At 37.4% G+C, this 18,554-nt stretch overlaps 1 long non-coding RNA gene and 1 other non-coding gene across 3 annotated transcripts in view; both read left to right on the forward strand.

Moving 5' to 3' along the window:
* LOC143726135 (uncharacterized) overlaps positions 1-18,554 on the forward strand; it is a 390,493-nt gene that overhangs the window by 73,840 nt on the left and 298,099 nt on the right. The window contains exon 1 of one of the 2 annotated variants that reach the window (XR_013198394.1): positions 7,281-7,329. The exons of the other annotated variant lie outside the window; for it this stretch is intronic. This is a non-coding gene — a long non-coding RNA (uncharacterized LOC143726135). Of the gene's footprint in view, positions 1-7,280; positions 7,330-18,554 lie in introns of those variants that run through there. 2 annotated transcript variants of the gene reach the window in all.
* LOC143727002 (U1 spliceosomal RNA) lies at positions 11,760-11,922 on the forward strand. The gene has a single exon (XR_013199222.1). It is a non-coding gene; the product is annotated as a U1 spliceosomal RNA (small nuclear RNA).

Genomic DNA, 18,554 nt, shown 5'->3' on the forward strand with positions numbered 1-18,554 from the left:
TGATTACATTCATTTTTTTATGTAATATATTACTAATCTGGAATATTATAAATTGTAATAGAAACTTGCCTGCACATTTACACTGTGAACCCCCTTTCGGTTCACAAAATCCCCTTCATTGGGCCCTGGTGGGGCCTTGATGGGGACGTGTGTGCAGTCTATGGCACCAATCACGTTAGGGAAGCCTGAAGGACACATACTGTTAGTCATACTTTTTGGCATGGTCATGATTGCATGTCATTAACAATTATAAATGTACCTGGAATAGCAAAAAAATTCTGCTTTACAACCGGGGGTCTTAAGTGGCTTGGAAATACCACAAAACCCCCTAAAAACTGCTTGAGTGCCAAGTAAACTTTGCGAATGGCACGACAGACAGCACTTTTCACTAAGTTCTCTGCATCTCCAATAGTGTAAAGGAACGTGCCACTCGCAAAGAATCTCAGGGCAATGCACACAGTCTGTGCAGTTGTCAAAGCCCGACTCCTCCGTGTTGAACATTTAATGTGTGGTTCCAGCAAATTAATGATGTAAATAACACCCTCACGAGAAAAACGATATCTCTCAAAAATTACACTGTCGCGCTGCGCTAAAGGATCCTGTCTATCCTGCAATACGCGATTAATTCGAAAAGCTCTGCGAATTATCCTCGCACCTTCCGCAACAGGTTGCTGTCGTAAAAATGGACAAGACATGGCTACGACAGACTTCCCGTATCACCTCCGCTTATAAAGCCGCAATCTAATCCTGTTTACATGAAATAAGCCTGCTCGCGAGCAGGTTCAAGCTGGCGCACCTGTTGCTATGACAGCAAGTCTAGGATGAGCTTCGAAGAACCAAACGATCCAAGATCATGCCAAATCGCCAACAATCAAATCCAGCTAACTGAGTTAGCGACGTACGAAGAACAGGCCCCTGGAAAGAAGTCACTAGTAATAAATAAATAAAAAATGGAACGTACTTCAAATATATCAATATGAAAATATACTGGTTAGAATTTGTTTTATTAATAAAAGTCTTAACACCTCCCCTAACTCTCTCACACTCTCACATACACACACACGGCCACTGCTAATGTTAAAATATAACACATTTGTAAAATAGTACACATATTTAGCTAAATACAAATGGCTTTCCTGAAGTAAATGGGTCTGAGTGTGTGGTAGCTTGTTTGTTGCCTAGTAACCAAGTGATCACATCATACTTAGATATTTCAAAACATTTACATATTTATATCTCTGCATATAAATTGTCCACTGGAATGTCGAAAAACCCTGTATTAGAGATGCATGCAGATCCGTGTGTTCTTTTTTAATTTGCAATACAGCAGAGCGATCCTCGTGTTAGCACATCTAAGCAAGTGTGAGTGGGTGTGCGCGCGCTATGCGCGTCCCCTTAAATAGACAGTCGTTAAAAAAAAAGTTTTTTTTTTTTCAAAATCGGCTAAAAAAAGCTTAAAACAGTCAACTAAATTCCAAGTCTGCGAATTGTGAGTAACTAGGTAAAAGGACAGATGTATAAAATCATTTTCGAGAAAATAGATTTAATTAGAGAGTTACACGACGTTTTTGTGTAATTAGGCCCAAGCCAGGGACATATTTACATGACTGATTTGAAAGGAACAAATTTGAAAGGCTTGTGGTAATAATTCACTATAATTAATGTTCTGGAAAGAAGTCACTACAAATATCAAACATATCAATATGAAAATATACTGGTTAGAATTATTACCTAATTATTACCTTACCTTATAATCTTATCTTATTATCTCTCCTCATGAACTTGGTCAAGCAAGAGTGGACAGACAATGAAACAACATAGCTCACAAAGAAAAATGGGAACATAAAATCGAATTCTTGTTACAATAGTCAAAGAGTAACATGTACATGTAGACAAGACATGGTTTAAAGAAATTTTAAAATTTTTGTATTGTACCTGTTTTTAAATTTTGTTGCTGTCCTCATGAGAAGTAATATTTATTTACTTGCAGCCGGTGATGTCACGTGTTACATAGCAAAACGTCTTTAATTCAGCCAAACCTTGAGCTGTTGACATGTGTTTGGCTTCAAAATAAAGCTCAGTACGAGCACTTTCCTAGTGTACTAATGATTTGGCAGTATCGTGTTCCTAGCGTGAATGAGAGGTCATCGAATTGGCCTTGTTTCCTTTGTGAACCCACTGGCGTGGTGAACGTTTGGGAGCACTTTTCCAGTTTTCAACTTTGAATCTCCTGTTAAAATGAATGTCTCTCAGTCAATTTTTATGCAACAGCCATGTTTTGCACGTCTATTTAAAGCTTATAACGTGTAGTTTAATGCGTGCCTAATCAATTTCCTGTATCTCGTTCAGGGAGTTAAAATTACAGGGCAAAGGTCAGAAAGGCACAGTTGAGGTCACAAAAGGCCTGTGTCCTCATGTTGTGTGGGTTTCAAAAAAGTCTGTATTTAGCTTTAATACAGAATTTGACGACCTTTCATTCCTGTTAGGAGCGAGATACAGCAAAATAGTTAGTATATTAGTAAAGTGCTCATTCTGATCTTTATTTTGAAGCAAAAACACATGAAAATAGCTTAGTAATCATTAATGATTATAAAATGATATGATAATGTTAAATGTTAAAATGATTATTAATTAATAATAGTATCATATTATTTAGTAATATTTATTTGCATCATATTAAATGGTGAGTATTGTACTTATCAATGCTAATAATGTCCCTCCACTCCCTCTATGGTCTTTTGGATTCTAGACCCAAATCGCTACCTGGTGGACATTTTTGGGAGCACATTTCCAGTTTGCAACTTTGAATCTCCTATTAAAATGAATGTCTTTCATTCAATATTTATGCAAAAGCCATGTTTTGCACGTCTATTTAAAGCTTATAATGTGTAGTTTAATGTATTCCTAATACATTTTCTGTATCTCTTTCAGGGAGAAAATTAAAATTAAAGGAGAGAACAGGCTGGATGGTGACACTGCACAAAAACGGCTGAACGAATTTCTTTATTGTTCATTAAGACAAAGTCCAATCAGACTGAGCCTTACATCTTTGGAAAGCTCATGTTTTGCACTTTCACATGAGCCCAAGCTGACTATTGTACGTTGTTCCCGGCCCGAGAGAACAGGGGTCAGATCACACTTGTCGTGGTCATCCAAAGCTTTGTTGTGAACGTATTCGTACAAAAATCTTTGTATTTCAGCCAAAAATGTACTTTTTTTCATGTGTTTGGTGTCAAATTAAAGTGTATCATCTGCAGTTTCCAAATATATGAATGACTTTAGGGTATCTTGATTAAGGGCCCTAGGCTGTATGGTGACACTGCACAAAAACGGCTGTACGGATTTCTTTATTGTTCATTAAGACAAAGTCCAATCAGACTGAGCCTTACATCTTTGGAAAGCTCATGTTTTGCACTTTCACATGAGCCCAAGCTCACTATTATATGTTGTTCAAGGCCCGAGATAAAATGGGGTCACATTGGCCACCATTAAGGGCTCGCCGGTGGAAGGTGACTCTCACCGCACAAAAACGTCTCTCTTTCGGGCTGTGTACATGTACATATACAAATCTTTATGTCATCGTAAAGCTCATGTTATGCCGCTCGCAACGAGCCAAAGCACGTTGCTGTGTTTCGTTCACCGAGCGCGAAATCCCACGTCAAACACGAACCTTCCTCTCGGACTGATTGGTCCCTCTCGAAGAGAGTCAGGCCAAAATCGCAAAAACGGTCGTAAAAATCGACCCGGACTCTGTACGTCGAAAACGAAGGCACCGATGTTCTCAGGAGAGCGGGCTGGACGCTCCGATGCCAGACTCGATGGGATCGGGCGCTCGCTCACGTTTCTCCAAATTCCAGAGTGTTCTCTCTCGGCTCACTGAGCGATTTCCAAAGCTGTGAGGGGCCGCGCAAAATTGTGATGCCCGCACGCCTGGACAGTACGGCACGTGAGGCAAACGAATCAGGCGTCGTTTCGCCGTTCCGACGCACTGTCACACTCTTGGGACGATTGACACTCTTCTGCAGACGTCCCGATGGGGCTTTTTTTGGGCCTCACTCTGAAAAAATTGTTCCATACAAAAAAACCGAGACGGTCGCAACGATGTAAAATTCACTGTTTGGACCTGGGACCAAGTGAGACTCTTGATTGTTTCTTTGACTTTAGTTTATTTGTTTAAACCAGGTAGTGGTGTTATTTTCTTAGTACACTTTTTGTTATTTATTTAGTACAGTGAAGGTAAGCAGCTGCCCGGAAGATTCACGCGTTCTAGTTCTTTTCGGGAGTTAGGTAAGATCTCGCCTGGAACTACAGGGTTAGTTAAGGGTTCCTGTTTTTCCTGTAGCTGCCCTAACTGTGTTGTTTATTTTGGTTAATTTATGATTTATTGCTTGTTCATCTCATGAGGTGCTTTGTCTCTGTCATTAAAGCTTATGGTGTGATTAACATCAGAAACGCTACCCAATCGCCTGTGATTTTTGATATGTTCGGTCCTTGTCTGTTGTATGATTTAAACCAGCTGAATTAGATTAAGGGCCGTAACATATTTATAAAAACAATAGTTATGAGTACTCTGAACTTATTTTAATCAATTCCACTAAAACAAGGATATTTCTTAATACACAATTAAACTTTACACTGCATTCAAATATCTTATATAGCTGAAACTTCACTATATTGAGTAAAAACAGTGAAATTACAAACTTTAAATGAACTTTTAAGTGCTTGTAGTTACTGCTAGCACACATTATCACACACAAAGTCAAATCCTTTAAGTTAAGCTAACTCATTACATTTGAGGACACCGATTACCTTAATTTAATTTTAAAAACTAAAAGAAGATATACATTGCAGTCAAGAAGTTAAGCGATTAATTAAGTGACTAATGAAGTGATGATTGAGCATTAGTGATGAACACCTGCTGTTACCAAGCAAAATCACTGAAGGAAAGAAAAACTTTAAATGCAAATGAGCTGCTGCTCCCAGCACAGGGGGCGGAGCTCAAGATGTTCTGTCCTTTTACCTCAAACAAACATGCACTGAAAATTTCAAAAATGTTTAGCCTTTTATTGTCAAACCGGAGTCAGACATAGATGGAGAGACACAAGAAGTGACAGAGGTTTAGAAGGTGATAATTTATTGAGGTTCGTTTAAGGTCACCATATTGGAGATTAGTGGTTGTTCTAGTTGGACTTGCGAATAATAAAAACTGTTGTTGCAAATTAAAAAGCAGGAACCAGAAAGATGGCTTCGACTTGGATCTGACATACATTTACCCAAATATCATTGCCATGGGTACAACATGGATGTTTAAAATGGGAAACGTAGTCTGCATGTGTTACGTTATTGTGTTAATAATAACTAAAGTACCTAATTATGTTACATAATTATTTTGTATGAAAACTAGCGCATTAGTTATGGATTAAAAAGTACCGTTGTATCAGTGCTGCGCGAGCTTTCTCTCACAAACACAGACCGCGCGCACACAGAGAGAGAAGATAATTGTAAATTGACGGGCTAAGTTTAAATTTTGTTCTTGGTTGTGTTTTTTTCTGTCAATGTCAGAAAGCAGTTTGTATTATCCATCCGTGTTTTTAAAATTCGTTAAAAGATAGACGTTTTACTATTAACACAGCCCCATATTTCGGATTCATCTCTAAACTTATACTTGATATTCTTTTTGGAATAAGTGATTCGTTTTGCTATTATTGGACTCCTGTCTATTCATTGTCAACTATTTTCTATAATTGTGTTTGTATTGGCTAACATTTATTCAGCTAATGCGTGTCCTGTTTAAAATGTGCAATGTTCAAATGCAAAGACAGCACGTCACAAATAAAAGTCCTTTTTTCTGTGCGATTTAGTATCATATTTGGATATTGGAATAATAAATTAGGTAGCCTATCTTAAATGTACACATCTATTTATTGTTGTTTTTCACGGTTTCTAGGGGTTTCTTAATTTTAGAGTAGTTGACCAATACACATTGTATGCAATGCAATATTAATCATTACTAAAAAATGGTTTCGAGCAGTATTTTGGACTTTTACCGCAATTGCTAAATTGCTAGCTAAATTTTAAAACTTTAGAAGTCAAAACTACAATTATGAAGATAGGCACGTGTTTGAGTGTGTCTTGCATTGTCTCAAAAAATATAAAATATAGAAAATCTCAGTCCCACGAGGGCCTTTAAGAAAAGCCAAACCCGGTGGTAGCTCAACAGAACCTGCTGAACTACCAACCCCTAAACTCCAGTAGAGACAAGGACCCAGGTCTTTGGTATTTTCGAACGCCAGGAACATGCACAAAACAAGTATGCCAATTGGTCCCCAAGTCCAAAAAAAACAATTCTGTTTCTGGGGGCATCAAACCTCTCTCACCTGCCCAAACTGAATAATGAGAAAATTCAGGTAGTTAGTTACCCTGGATCAAAGTTAGAACATGCCTAGCACATCTTAAAAAACAAAACAGAAATAACTCCGGAGGTCCAAATTGTCATCCTTAATTATGGAATAAATAACCGCGAACAGGGAAATGTCACAATCTTCAACAAAATAGCTGAGAGACTGTTGGGAGCGGCCAAACAAACATTTCCATCGGCAATGATACTTTTTCAGTTCATCAACTACAACAAAAAACTGCCCACGCATATTAGAGAGAATCTAGAATTTTTAAAACAAATTTTAAAGGACAAGACACAGCACATTCCACTCTTGCCGACAAAATCATTCAGAATGGTAGCAGATAACATCCACTGGACCATGGAAACGGATTGGTTGAAATTTCTGAGATTATAAGAACAAAAAGGAAACAAAGCATAAAGACTCTTCGAAGAAACATAAGAACAAAGAGATCAATGGGAAACAAAGACAAAATATTTTAAAAAAAGTTTTGAAAAGTGTATATATAAAAAGTAAAAAAAAATATATATATATATATATATATTTTTTTTAAGAAATTAAGCCTACTTTTTTATTCACCAGCTCATCACTATTTTTATTTTTCTACCTTTTTTTAAATTTATTTTTTAAACACTCTCCTCTTGCCAGGGCTATATGATCAAGAGAGCGATCAGCCCAACAAATCGGCATATCATGTTAATGACACAATGTCTGCTTTTCAGTGAGTCGGAGAAGAGAGTGTCTGATAAGAAGCCCGCAGGAACGGTTTCTCGTTCGGGATTCGGTCAGTCTCTCCACTGCTCATAGTTTGTGAAATATATTCCAGATGTTTTCTTTGATTGTGTCAATAATTATTCCAACAGGCACTTATAATCCGTACAGAAGCTCCTGTTCCAGACGACTGGAGGGTGTCTACAGAAACAGCATTGATGTGGTGCGATTCCTTGATTTGTGGCTGGTGAGTGTTATTGTTATTGACGAACACAGCGACATTACGCCTTAATAATTTAAATTGTGATTTAATAATAAAAACTGTTGTTGCAAATTAAAAAAAAGGAACCAGGAAAGATGGCTTCGACTTGGACCTGACATACATTTACCCAAATATCATTGCCATGGTGTAAAGTTTTCCCACTCTCTTTTGTTTGGGTTTTTTACATGCTGGGGTGCCAGACAGGACTTCTGTCAGTAATTTAAGTTTCAGTTTAGGAAAATGTACAAAGATCTTGTGCAGTCTGATTGTTCTTTCACAAAACCCGTCACTTAATGAGATAAAGATTTTACACCAGTAATCAATATAGTAATACCCATAATAATAACTCTTAAATAGACCACCAACCATTCAATACGACAGGACACATAGAATTGCATTCAAAGAAGTATATTCACCAAATCCACATTTTCAAGTGTTTCAAAATTGACTTGGAAGAAGAAAGAAGAAAAACAAAAAACAGTTCATAAATTGTCCAGCCATAAAACAGGCTACAAAAAAAGAAACAAAATTAGTCCAGTTCAAAAAACCATCAGTAATCCCCACAGTAATCCACAGCAAAAATAGTTCACATAGTCAGTAGGGGAAAAAAGAATAACTTCCCCACTCAAAAACAGTCAAATGTTAAGTCAAGTCAAACAGTCATCCAGTACTGGCTAATTTGTACTCACGACTCCTTTTCCTTTTAAGAATCTGGTCCACATTTTCCAGGACTTCTCAGACGTGAATATATAGGCTCTAGACTCCCCATCCGTCAATCCAGTTCAGGTTTTGGAACTACCCACTCGTTCTGCTTCCCCTTCAGTGTCTCAACGACAATCAGCTAGCCACAGAATGACGAGGATACTTTCCTTTTAGTGATCCAGAGCGCGATCCGCTTAGAACGCCGACGATAAACACTCTTGCTGCGGATAAAACAATAAACCGCCGCGGGAGTCTTCTAGAGGAGCTCCGCGAGGTACACTCAATGCCTCCCGATAGCCACCGCCATCTTTTTATAAGCGATGCACGTCATCCAGATAAAGGTAACTAGGGGCTGGACTAAAGACGTCGCCATCTTGATTCTGGCACTTATGTTATGATGATTGTAGATTCATATAATATAGAGATGTTTTGATATTTGTAGATAATGATCTCAGAGTTATATTACAGATGAATGATGACTGATAAATGTAGGACAAAAACTTTTCATTGCAATTTATTTATTTATTTCATGATGACATCGTCACACTGGGTACAACATGGATGTTTAGAATGGGAGCCTAAAACCGGATCAACTTGGCACAGTCCCAGATGAGCCAGGAGGAGGAGTGATCACTGAAGAAGATGCTCACCATGAAAATGCAGAGGTCAGCTTTGCTACTAATACCTCTTGTTCCTTACGTAGCAGCCTGAGACAGGTGATCACTACAATGCGAGAGGTGATTGAAGGCAGAAGTAAAATAACAGTGGTATGTTTTCTGCCCTCGACAGGACTACAGCCGGGAAGACCATGGCTGGACGATGGCTAGTTCCGATGGCTTTTAATGAGGCTGACAACCTAATGGTTGATCTGTTGGACAACATCGCTACACAAGTGCAGGTTGTTTAAACACTTTTTCAATAGTGTGTGCAATAATTTTTTTTTTGCAAATTCTAAGCAACTACATGATGTTGACAAAAAATATGGTCAACTACTACATTTTCCACAATCGATCAAAATGGGCAAGTATTGTTTTAATGGCATACTTACTTGCGAATGTCCACTGAATGTCCAATGTAGCGTGTTAAACAAGATAGGGACCGTCTAAAAAGTTGTATTTTTTTTTCATGGTGTGCAAATAGACAACTACATTTTAGCCAACTACAGATGTACCAGCAAATATCTCTCACATAATGTGTTCTAATGCTGTTGATTGACCTTTAGCAACAATAAAAAGTGCATTATAATGATTGTGTTTAGGAAACCTGCCTCACTGTACACAAATATTTTTTAGAATCAAATTACATCAATTTACCAAAGTGATTTTTTTATTATCCAAAGTTTGTAGCATGTTCCTATTCACCAGACTGACTTACTACAGGTGAAATCTTGACAATACCTCCCTTACTGTACGTACAATAATAAAATGTTTATGAAAAAATTACTGTAATTCATCTAAAGTATTTTTTTGTGTTCCAAAGGCTGTAGTGCTTTACTAATGACCAGACTGACTTAATACAGGTGAAATCTTGACAATACCTCCCTTACTGTAATAATAATAATTAATCTTCATCTACCTGAGGACAGCAAAAAGGCCAAGCTGAGCATCAGTAGCGAGAAGGAGATATATTGTGCAGGTGAGGTGTAAGGAAAGGTATGAAATGTTGAAGATGATCAATGATGGTTTGGAACTTAGCGATGTTATGTCTCCATGTGACGTGGTCAAATACCGACAGAAACTGACCAGGCAACTTTAAAAAAGGCAACAACAGGAATGGTAAAAGATGGACGTGTCTGCTTTTACTTCTATGTCACAAAGTTGACTGGTTAGTAAAAATGCAATGTTTTTGTTTGAGTTCTTAATTTTTGACATGTAGTTAATTTATTTTTGCAGCATCCCCTGCTGACTGATTTTTAGGGGTTCAAGCACGTGGTGCTGAAACCCTATTGTTATTGTTAATTTTCCCATGATCCAACATTCTCCATCTAAAACTGATCGGGCAGACCGAACAGTAAGTCGTAGAGACATGAAACTTTGAGGGCGGTGTTGTAAACTTCTTCCTTCTTCAGTGTAGAAAAACTCAGAAGCGAAAACCAGGAGACTTATTTAAGCAGGATTCTTTATTTGCTGTAGTCTGCTCCGGACCCAAGTCAAGTGAAGTCTAACTAAGGCAGTATACATTGAGTTCATATATACATTTCAAGGGGGAGGGATTACATTGTGATGTAAATGAGCTGAGACAACGAGAACAGGAAAAGGCATAGACTTCTCGTACTGAGATGAGACAAATGGTCTCAGTAATAAAATAACAGGTGTTCAAACTTGCTCAGCATGACTCTTCCCCCGGTAAACAACGAGAACAGGAAAAGCCTAGCCTTCTCGTACTGAGATGAGACAAATGGTCTCAGTAATAAAATAACAGGTGTTCAAACTTGCTCAGCATGACTCTTCCCCCGGTAAACAACGAGAACAGGAAAAGCCTAGCCTTCTCGTACTGAGATGGGACAGTCAGGAATATCCCGCTGAGAACCCCTACCGTTTGCAGAGATTTCCTGGTCTCATCATTTCTAAACTTTCTCAATATAAAATACTATTGTATTGGAAATCTAAATTAAACATTTAAATAAATTTGTAATCCTACAGCGGATAGTACTCAATCCGCCTACAACGTCACAAAGGCCCGATCGGCCTGACGGGGGCGCTACAGCGGTCAAAAGTATAAAATGGCTCATAACTCCTAAACCGTTGGGCGTAGGCTCAAGTGTCTTAAATCGTTGAAATCCTTGGCTCAAGGCAGACAACACACGTGCCTCGGATTTGCTCGCCTTTCAGGCTCCAGTTCTGAGAAAATTGAGGTTTTTCAAAAAACATACTTTTGCGAACTACTAGTTTTTTTGCCTGATCGGAGCCAAACCACTGCAGAAATATTCTCTGGACAGTGACTATAAATAATAATTTCAATTCACGATCGCTAAGGGGAATCAAAATATTCAATGTGTCCAGGGCCACTTTTACTAGAACGGCTATAACTTGTGAACGGAAAGAGATATTTTCTCTAAACTCAGGACGCATGTTCATGAGCTCAATGTGAGGTCACATGAAAAAAAAAATTGCGACGATTGGCCACTTGGTGGTGCTATAACAGGGTAAAAAATCATGAAAATGGCTATAACCGCACCCAACCGTTAGTCCGATGAAAATTGGCATGCAGTGTCTTTGTCAAGGGTGCTATGATAGTCTATGAGAACATTGGCATATCTCAAAAAACTCAGTATGCCCTGAAGGATCCTGAGAAGTTTCAAGCCACCGTTTTTCACGGGAGTGACCTACTTAGACTTCTGAATCATTGCCGAGTCCAACGATGCCAAACATGCCAGGTTTCGCCTTATGGTTTGTGTAATGGTGTCATTTAGTGCTTAAAAAACTTGTGATTATCTTCGAAACCATTAATCCGATCGAAATAAAAACACTGAACTGACAAAAAAAACTATTTTTGGATGGATCACAGCAGAGCGCACAACACGACACTTTGGAGTGCAACCTGCAGGTTTTTGATGTCTCTCTCTTATCTCTTGGAGTTTTTACGAATGAGCTGATGAGTTGAATCAGGTGTGTGTTTGATTGTCCGACCGTTGGTGAGGATTGCGGAGAGGGACACGGTGCCTCTGACGGGAGGCCTGGGAATTCATACTTACCTGGCAGGGGAGACACCATGATCAGGAAGGTGGTTCACCCAGGGCGAGGCTCGGCCATTGCACTCCGGTTGTGCTATCCCGGCGAATTCCCCAAATGTGGGAATCTCGACTGCATAATTTATGGTAGTGGGGGACTGCGTTCGCGCTCTCCCCTGGACACACTGGTTAAAAGAGCAGATTGTTCGAGTTCCTCTTCTTCTGGTAGTTAACGACCTAGGAAGTCCAGAGAATTGAACTGCAGTGGTTGATCGAGAGATGTAAAACTCTCAACCTAGGACCAGTCTGCAAAAGTAGGGCTGTTTTTTAGGGTTTTTTTTCATCATTCTTCAAATAATCTCCATTATTCAACCAGCGCTTTGATTACCGCTGGGTGTGAACTGTGAATTGTGCTAAAATACCTTATCTTCTCTGAAGCGTTCCGCACATTCAGCTGACATAAACCACACTTTAAATAAACGAAAAAACCTATCCAGTGATTAAATGTTTTCTGTGTTGACACAAATCTTGAGGGATGTCCTAGCTGCCGGGATAATCACACAACGCGTACACATCCCATAATGACACGTCCAATTCGCGAACTAATGACTCACTCCTTTGAACCGATTCATTTTAATGAAGGGTTAAAAACAACTGATATTTTTCCAGTCCTTCAGTTACTGATCAGTCAGAGTAAATGGAGTAAAAAAATAGGCAGAGTAAAACTAAATATTTTTTTGAAATAATTATAATATATTATTATTGCATACTTTTTATTAAATATACAATTAATACATTTCATTTGTACAGAACTATTTTTATAGGCACCACCACAAAAATATTATTTTAATGTGTGTAAATTGTGTAATATGTGTGTGTAAATAAAAGTAAGAATGGAAATAATAGACCAGAAATATAATGCCAAAAATGTTTAAATATAGCCTATATAAATTAATGTATATGTGACACAAAAAGGCTGTTTATTATTTTGGCCGGTAAAAAATATGCTTGGCTGGTGGATTTTTTCATCTACCAGTCCCAGTGGCAGGTGAGCCAAAAAGTTAATTTCGGACCCTGCATACACACACTTAAGTTAATTGTATACAATACAACAAAAAAGACCCTACTTTCAGTTTAAGTTTATTTAAAAGAATAATGCAAGTAATAAAAATACAAAAAGATTCTGCATCTATTTAAATAAACATCCATATTTTTTATTTTACATTTTTTTCCCTTATTTTAATACATGTCGCTTTAAAACCTCATACACGGATGTAATAACCTATTGATACACGTGTTCATTAAAACATGAGTGATCGCATACAAGAATACTAGCCAAAACCTTCATTTCACCAAAAATGTTTTGGCATGAAACCAACAACATCGATAGGTCGCAAAATGCAAATGAATTAAGATTCACGCGATGATTACAATTATTACGAGCACATACCGACGACGACTTCCCAGGTTAATAACTCACTTTAACACCAAGCACTTCACGCATCAATAATGCATTTTACATCACTCATATTAAAAACGTTAGCAGCCATGCGCTGTACAGACACTTTAACCTCTAAATCTATATAATTAAATTATCATTATAATATAAGAGAGGGTAAATAAGTATGGCAAAAATGTTCTTCAGCACAGTTTGTGAACTACTTTAAAACGTTAAGGTTATGATATGTTAAGGGGGGAAATACGTGTACCAATGAACCACTCAATACTAAAAATTGTATGTATTAACTATTCAACTAATAAGAACAATCATAACACCAAAAATGTTTCAAACAGCAAATAACAACTTATTTCTTCTTCTAATCAAAAACGCTGGCCAGATGAATAACTTAGTACTGTAACAAAACGGTGCGCTTATACAATTAATCACAAAATACAACCACAGAACATACAAACACAATATATATATATATATATATTGATTTAAAAATCTTTTAGATGAATAAGAATGCACTGATGTTTTAAGATTACATGGAGAGAAACAACACCGCATGGTTTACCTTTCCAGAGAGTAGACAAAATGGCTTCCTTTCTGGTCAAAACGGAAAGACAAATCAGCCCGCACCCTCTACTGGATGGAATTTCTCTTTAGGCGCCAAGGTTTTTCCGAAAAAATGCTGGATTTTTACATCAAAATTTCAAAAGCTTGTGGCTTGAAAGGACTTAAAGACAGAGATCTACTTGAAATTAGAAAAATGTTGGGGATGACTAAAAGTTTATGTGGGGTGTAAATATACTCATCTGATTTTATGCAAATTAGATGCGTATTATTTACACCCCACATAAACTTTCAGTCATTATTCAAGAGGTATGCATAAGAGATATGCTAATGACGTCATCAGGGGGCGGAATTTCTTGAATTTCATAATATTTAGGAAATAGTAAATATTGAACTGATGTTTGAACTTAATTGCATGTTTTATTTAAAAAAAAAATGTTTATCCTCATTCCAAATGATAAGAAAAGAGGAAACCAACAATAACAGGAGAAAGTTCTTAATTATTACTATACTATATAGTAGTAAAACGAATGATGAACTTATCAAAAAGTAGGCTACTGTTCACATGCGTTTTACTACTATATAGTATAGCAATAATTAAGTACTTTCGTCTGTTATTGTTGGTTTCCTCTTTTCTTATCATTTGGAATGAGGATAAACATTTAAATAAAAAACATGCAATTAAGTTCAAACATCAGTTCAATATTTACTATTTCCTGAATTTTACTTATGAACTTATCAAAAAGTAGGCTACTGTTCAAAGTAATATTCAGGAAATAGTAGATATTGAATTGATGTTGGAATGTATTTACATGCTTTTTTCCCTCTTTTTTTATCCTCATTCCAAATGATCGGAAAAGAGGAAACAAACAATAAAATAGAAGAAAGTACTAAATTATTACTGTATTACAATACTTTAGTAGTAACTGTGAACAGTAGCCTACTTTTTTATCAGTTCATCAGTAATATTCAGGAAAAGACCACGTCCACCCCTTCCACCCCCATCCCCGTTGGGCAAATGGTCAAAATGATCTGTTTGTGCTTCGTGAACATTCACGCTTTGCGCAGCAAAGATCTACCGGGAGAAACGCGCGCGGCAAAGTTGTACCGGGAGAGGCGCGGGGGGCACCATTGCACGGCAAAGATAGGAGAAGCTAATTTGAAGATCATTAGACGGCCGATCGTCATTTACAAAAGGCAAATATTCCCCTTCAGAGTCAGAATCGGCGAATAACATTTGCAACACATCCTCACGGTACAAGTTTTTATTAGCCATTTGACGATTTTCTCTCACAAATCTCACAATTTACTCAGACGCACTGAACTGAACTGTCGCATCAATGACACGATCGCTCACTTGCTCTGCTGTTTCTTGAATTGAAGTGTTACATGTCTACCATTTAGTGGTAGGGAATACAAATTACATATTACACCATATTAGGATCTACAGGCTGTTTTATTAACTATGACGTCTTGTCACAATTTTGCGACTTTGGCTTAAAGGGTTTATGACAGGAGTGTAAAATTATTAATCTGTAACGTTCGTTATTTTTTAATAGCAATCATCACTCAGAAAGCAGTCATTCACATCTTCTCTCGTTTATTTGTCTTCACATACATACAGCATCCGCCAGGACTCTTAGCAGGGTGCACATATTTGGAGAAATAATTAGTTTCATGTTCCACAACTAAATTATGCGATCTAAAACTCAAACAATCGAACAGAGCGAGAGCTCCTCTTCCTGGGGTGTATTCCAGAAAGCAAGGTTAACTTACCGTCAGATAAACCTTGAACTCTTGGTTGGTTAACCCCAAACTTGCTTACTCTGGGTATGTCGGTTCCAAAACACCTATGTTGAGTTAGTTTAATCAACCTCCTATTGGTAACCCAGAGTTAATGCGCGCGCACGGCGAGTACATAAAGACATTTTCAATGGATCGCCGATTTCAGGAGTCACCATGGAAACCAAGGGAGAAAAAAAGCGAGCTACATACGATACTTCGGTGAAACTGAGTTGGAGGTTTTAATGCTTGCTTATGAAGACTATAAGCCCATTATAACAAAAAAAAAAACCAAAAAGCAATACTGCTGCATCAGCAAAAGAAAGTTGGCTTGGCAAATAATAATGGACAGAGTAAATGCGTGAGTTTAGAAAATTATAAATGGGGTATTTTCCCCTTGTGAGTCACAAAAATATGGGAAAATACCACATTTGTAATTTGTGACGCAAAAATTCTTTGGGGGCATGTAGTAAAAATAGACAAGTATTTACTTGTTGGCCTCTATACATTTCTTAATATTACAGTAGTAATGCGCATAATTGGCTAGTATATTGTTTTATCAGGTGTAATCCTTCTGGAGCCAGAAGAAGTGTAAGCCAAGTCAAAATGAAACACAAAAACATTCTCCAGCAAGGTAATATTTTCTAAACTTACTAAACTTGTTACTGACGCCATGTAATTTAGTATTAAATGTAATTTAGTTTTCTGTAGCCAATAGAAAGAAGGCTGAGGCCCGTAAAACAGGTGGGGTCCACCTCCCCCTCCCCTCACCCCAGCTGAGGAGCTGGCACTGTCCCTTAATAAAGGGCGACCTGTGGTCGATGGGATTCCAGGGGGCAGTTCGTCAGACTCAGCTACCAAGACAAGTAGCTTAGTAAAATGTAGGTTTACCATATTAATACTTATGTTTGTTGATAATACTTATGTTTACCTACTGTTTTTGTCAGTGTTTTAATAAAGAAAATCATCAACACTGTCACCATTTTAAAAAGGCATTTTGAATTCATTTTACAGTCATTGATTCCCTTGTGCAGTATGCATCCTGCTTTGACTGCATATGCTGTATACTGTAATCTTATTACTACAAAAACTCAAAATCTTCCCAAGTATATTTATCTAGTTTCTAGTTAAAATATCTCATCACACTTAATATAAGACAAAATCACCTAAAAAGCAAGATTTAAGTGAGATAAAGGAGCTTGTTTTTAGACAGTGCATCTTGAATATCTTGTTAAGTGAAACCGTCTTGAAAACATCTTGTTTTGAGTCATATTTCAGATGAAACAAGCTTTTTTGACATGTCATAAGGTTTTTAAGCTGCTGTGTTATTTGTAAAAGATGAATCGTCTTGTTTCAAGAAATAGACAACTTGAATTGAGACAACAGATCTGCTTTATTGAAAACGGCAGGTCATGCCCAACTCAACTCACAATGCACAGTACAGTGTGGCTATTTTTCTTACATTTCATCAATCCATGTGGTGTGAAAAAATAAAGTAAAAGTAAAAATAAATGCTGTCATACAGTCGGTGCTTAAAAAAATAAATTGCTCCCAAATACCCACACTCAGTACAGACTCAAGAATGATGTTTGATGATGTCTGTGAGATCATACTTCAGTGGAATGTACTTGCTATTATTAAAGTTTACATAGTAGTATGGTGTATAATCTACAAGCTTTTCAGCATCAATTAAAATATTAGCTTGAGCTAGGTCAGGAACTTCTACCTCATAAGCTAAATAACTATCATTCCACCCAACTGTAGTGAGAGGTTCGCATTCAAAACAATAGACTGACGCATTTAATATATAGATGTTTTTCACAAGTGCAAACTCTGGAATATCATTGATGACATTAGAAATAACCAAAGATTTTCCACATGTATGCTTATTTCCATGTTGCGTAATCCACTGTACTGAAACTATATGTTCAACGTGCTCTATTCCTAAGAAGTCTCTAATCTTTCCTTCTACATAGTGAACATTTTTAACCTCAGAGGCTGGGCCCATGTCAACTTCACTTGAACAAATTGGATGTTTCTCATTCACATTCTGACTACATTCATAAAGTTGGTTGTGCTTCACAAGAGACTTGCAGATATTTTTAAAACTACTTTTCAAAGCCCACTGCTTAAAAAAGCAATGCTTTGACTCAAAGCGCATACACATATGCCTCACTGTAGGACCAAGTGCCTTAATCTGAGAAGGAAGATGCAGCAAGTAATGCTGTTTAGGTATAATATTTGCATCTGGAAACAGTTGTTTGAAATGTTTTAAATGTTGCTCTATTAAAAGTTTCAGCCTTGAAAGAGTTGAGAGAGCAATAATAGGTGAAAACAGAATTTTGACTATCTCTAACAACTTAAGTAGCATTTGTATGTAATCATTTTCTCCAATTTTGTCAATGAGAAATGGCAGGATCTTTAACAAAATCAGCATCTGCCTAGCTGACTGTTTTAATTTATTGTCATTTGATGACAGTGTATTGACAGATATGGGGCAAGGCTTATCCCTTGCATCCACAGGAGAATAAGGGAAACAAATAATTGCACTGTTGAATGCGTCTAAGTCCATATGCCCTGAAAGCACAAGATGCTTTAAAACACATTTGATTTCATATGGGGCAACACCTTCAAGAATGACATGCATGATGTCCTGTGGGGTTTGATTGATTATATCAAAGTGAGGAAATTCTGTTAATTTGCTTCTCCTGTTTATGCCATATGTCATTTTAAGACTGTCTTTCAGAAAGTCAGTATTCGCCTTTTCAATGTCATTACATTGCCTGTTATGACTTGCCATTGTCCTTTTAACAAACATATCTTCATTAAATTGCTCCTGCATGTCTTCAAAGTTGCATTCGCAGTGCCTGCATTTACTGTAGGCAAATCCCACTCCTATCTTAAATCCAGCCACTTCATGCTGAGCTAGAGTGTCTCCGCACACAGACATAAGTGCCCCATAAATGGTCCTCTCACCATTTGCAGTGACAATCTGGACACCTTCACACAGCT

The sequence above is a fragment of the Siphateles boraxobius genome, unplaced genomic scaffold, assembly GCF_051911475.1.
Source record: "Siphateles boraxobius isolate OS27281-9 unplaced genomic scaffold, OSU_SipBor_1 77, whole genome shotgun sequence".
NCBI lineage: Eukaryota > Metazoa > Chordata > Actinopteri > Cypriniformes > Leuciscidae > Siphateles > Siphateles boraxobius.